Genomic DNA, 4,571 nt, shown 5'->3' with positions numbered 1-4,571 from the left:
CCCGATCCCGATCTGGATCAGGAGGGGGCCGCCCCGACGTCGCCGGCGCCCTCGACACCGCCCGCCACTCACCGTCCCTGGAGCCACCTCGACGCCGCGCCTCGTCGCCCGACGCCGTCCGGAGCTACTCCACCTCGGCAACGTTGCCGGATCCCGCATCCCCGACTCCTCCCCGAGCCCCGCTGCCTTGGCCCTACGGATCCGCGGTGAGGCCCCGGCCTCTCCTCCTTTTCCCCTCGCGCTGCGCTCCGGCATGCCCAGCTGCGCGCTCGCCGCGCACCACGCGCTGCCCGACCACCGTTGCTCCGCCCCGCTCGCGCTCACGCCCCTCCCGGGGCGCACTCCGCAGCCGCTCTCGCGCCCGGCTGCACCACTGCTTGCGCGCGCACACCCACAGCCGCACGCCGCCGCGCCTCCCCCTGCATGCTCTCTGTCGCCTCTCTGCTTCCCGCGCGACGCCGCGCCCCTGCACGCACGTCGGGCGTGATGCCCGCGCCCCTGCCCCGTGCGGCCGCCTTGCTCCGCCTGCTCACAGTGGGCATGCTCCGACGACCACCCTCGCCTCTACGGCCTCGCCGCACCCCCTGGTGGCTCGGGCGTGCGGGCACCCCTTCGCCCCGCTGCCCGCCACGCCCACCCGAACCCGCTATGGCCCTTAGGGCCTATGACACCTGGGCCCCGCCCAGCCCAGAGAACGTTAAAAGAAAAAAGAATTAAAAAAATAAAACAAATAATAAAAATAAATTTAATTAATTAATTAAATTAATTAAGTTAATTAATCATGTTTAAATTAATCTAGTTAATTAGTTAATTTAATTAAATAGTTAATTAATTAGTTAACCCTAATTACCCTAATCAGTCTATGACATGTGGGACCCATGTGTCAGATGACTGCTGACGTCAGCATGATGTCATGCTGATGTCATCGCAACACTGTTTCAGATAATGTATATATTAAATAATTAAATAAATTCCAGAAATTAATAAATTCTTTTAAAATTAATATAAAATAAACTTTGTACATGAAAGTTGCTCAGAACGACGAGACGAATCCAGATACGCAGCCCGTTCGTCCGCCACACGTCCCTAGCATAGTGAACCTATAACATTTCACCTCCGGTTCATCTGTCCGAAAACGCGAAACATCGGGAATACTTTCCCGGATGTTCCCCCCCCCCTTCGCCGGTACCACCTACTGCCGCGTTAGGGCACACCTAGTACCGCTCATTGTCATGTCACGCATCGTCATGCTTATGCTTGCATTGTATTTACTGTTTCTTCCCCTCTTCTCTCCGGTAGACTACGAGACCGACGCTGCTGCTGTCTAGTTCGACTACGGAGTTGACGACCCCTCCTACTTGCCAGAGCAACCAGGCAAGCCCCCCCTTGATCACCAGATATCGCCTATTCTTCTCTATACTGCTTGCATTAGAGTAGTGTAGCATGTTACTGCTTTCCGTTAATCCTATCCTGATGCATAGCCTGTCATTGTTGCTACAGTTGTTACCCTTACCTGCTATCCCACTGCTTAGTATAGGATGCTAGTGTTCCATCAGTGGCCCTACACTCTTGTCCGTCTGCCATGCTATACTACTGGGCCGTGATCACTTTGGGAGGTGATCACGGGTATATACTATATACTTTATATACATGACACATGTGGTGACTAAAGTCGGGTCGGCTCGAGGAGTACCCGCAAGTGATTCTGATGAGGGGGCTGAAAGGACAGGTGGCTCCACCCCGGTAGAGGTGGGCCTGGGTTCCTGACGGCCCCCGACTGTTACTTTATGGCGGAGCGACAGGGCAGGTTGAGACCACCTAGGAGAGAGGTGGGCCTGGCCCTGGTCGGCGTTCGCGGATAAATAACACGCTTAACGAGTTCTGGGTATTTGATCTGAGTCTGGCCATTTGGTCTATACGCACCAACCATCTACGCGGGAGTACTTATGGGTATCCCGACGTCGTGGTATCAGCCGAAGCACTTCTTGACGTCAGCGACGGAGCGGCGCGCGCCGGATTGGACTGGAACGCCTACTAGGCTAGGTCTGCTTCCGGCCGCGCACGCAACGTGCAGGTGTGCAATGGGCGATGGGCCCAGACCCCTGCGCGCATAGGATTTAGACCGGCGTGTTGACCTCTCTGTTGAGCCTAGGTGGGGCTGCGACGTGTTGATCTTCCGCGGCCGGGCATGACCCAGAAAAGTGTGTCCGGCCAAATGGGATCGAGCGTGTTGGGTTATGTGGTGCACCCTTGCAGGGAAGTTTATCTATTCGAATAGCCGTGTCCCTCGGTAAAAGGACGACCCGGAGTTGTACCTTGACCTTATGACAACTAGAACTGGATACTTAATAAAACACACCCTTCCAAGTGCCAGATATAACCCGGTGATCGCTCTCTAACAAGGCGACGAGGAGGGGATCGCCGGGTAAAGATTATGCTATGCGACGCTACTTGGAGGACTTCAATCTACTCTCTTCTACATGCTGCAAGATGGAGATGGCCAGAAGCGTAGTCTTCGACAGGACTAGCTATCCCCCTCTTATTCTGGCATTCTGCAGTTCAGTCCACTGATATGCCCCTTTACACATATACCCATGCATATGTAGTGTAGCTCCTTGCTTGCGAGTACTTTGGATGAGTACTCACGGTTGCTTTCCTTCCTCTTTTCCCCCTTTCCTTTCTACCTGGTTGCCGCAACCAATGCTGGAGTCCAGGAGCTAGAGATCCCGAGGATGATTCTACGTGGAGTTCGGCCTCGTGGAGTAGTTAGGAGGTCCCAGGCAGGAGGCCTTGCCTTTTCAATCGTTGCTACTTTTGTGCTAGCCTTCTTAAGGCAAACTTGTTTAACTTATGTCTGTACTCAGATATTGTTGCTTCCGTTGACTCGTCTATGATCGAGCACTTGTATTCGAGCCCTCGAGGCCCCTGGCTTGTATTATGATGCTTGTATGACTTATTTATGTTTTAGAGTTGTGTTGTGATATCTTCCCGTGAGTCCCTGATCTTGATCGTACACATTTGCGTGCATGATTAGTGTATGGTCAAATCGGAGGCGTCACATGCTACCAGGTCGCTAGCCGCCCGCTGCATCGCCTCGCTGCACCGCTCGCGCCGCGCCGCTCCCTTCCCGCGTCGCCATGACTTCCTCCGGCTCTTCCTCTCCCTTCGCCGGGCCGGACCCCGCTGACATCCGCGACATCAACATCCACGACCGCATCCCCGTCGTCCTCGATGCCACCGACGCCATGTACTTCGCGTGGAAGACGTACTTCTCATTGCTCTTCCGCGAGAACAACCTCGTGGATCACGTTGACGGCTCCGTCGACTCCCGCGCAATGGTGGGCGACTCCGAGTGGACCGCGATCGATGCCACGCTCATCCGGTGGTTCTTCACCACCATCTCGAAGGACCTGTTTTACACGGTCGTTAGCGATGGTGATGACGCCCGCGCCGTGTGGGTCAAGCTCAACGGCCTCTTCACCGACAACAAGCTTCCGCGCCTCGTGTTTTTGCAGCAGGAATTTTTTGAGTGTCATCAGGATGATCAGTCTATCGATGACTACTGCCGCCGCCTGAAGACGTTGGCGGATGAGCTCCATGACATTGGCGCCAAGGTTGATGACGACCTCCTCCTCAGCACGCTCACCGTCGGCCTCAACAAGGACTTCGGCAACGCCGCCTCCAACCTCTCCCTCATACCGGAGCCCTCCTTCCCCAAGTTTGTGGCATACTTGCGGTTGGAGGAGCGCTGGATGAAGGGGTCAAGAAGCGCGTGCAGCACCACGCCCTTGCCGCCGGCACCTCGCGTGGTGCCCCTCCACTGGCCGCCCCGCCCACGCCTGCACCCTGTCACCAGCCGGTGCCCCCCGCGCCTTCGGGGTTTTACCCCCTCCCGCCCGCGCCCCCCGCCCCACCCGCTGCCCCCAGCAGCCGCCGCGGCAACCACCGTGGAGCGGTTGCAAACAGGCGCAAGGGGGGGGCTCGTCAGCAGCAGCAGCAGGCCACCCTGCCCTGGACTTACGGCACCATCCCATGGACGAGCGTCGTACACGCGTACTCGATGCCGGTTCCTCGGGCTCCCGCTTTGGGCATCCTTGGGCCTCAGCCGGCGAGCCACCAGGCGCTCTTCACCACGCGGAACGCCGCCCCCTACAGCGGCTACAGCGCTGCGCCTGCGCCCGCCTACGGAGGGTTTCTCCCTCCCCAGGTGCCGCCGCCGTGGGACCCGGCCCTTCTCGCTGCTCTGCACTCCGCCCTGTCACCGAGCTCCTACGGTGGTGGCGGTTACTGGTACATGGACTCGGGCGCCACCGCTCACATGACTGCTCATCCCGGTAACCTCACATCCGCCACTCCTGTTCATACTCCCACTCGCATCGCCCTTGGTAACGGTTCCTCCATTCCCATTACACATGTCGGTCATATGTCTTTTCCTTCTACTTCTACTCCCGTTAACATGTCTAATGTTCCTGTGTCTCCTAACTTAGTTACCAATCTTGTTTCTGTTCGTCGCCTTGCTCGTGAGAACCCCATCACTGTTGAATTTGACGATATCGGCTTTTCTGTGAAGG

The sequence above is a fragment of the Triticum aestivum genome, chromosome 1D, assembly GCF_018294505.1.
Source record: "Triticum aestivum cultivar Chinese Spring chromosome 1D, IWGSC CS RefSeq v2.1, whole genome shotgun sequence".
Taxonomy (NCBI): Eukaryota; Viridiplantae; Streptophyta; class Magnoliopsida; order Poales; family Poaceae; genus Triticum; species Triticum aestivum.
Note: the sequence above shows the minus strand (reverse complement) of the source record.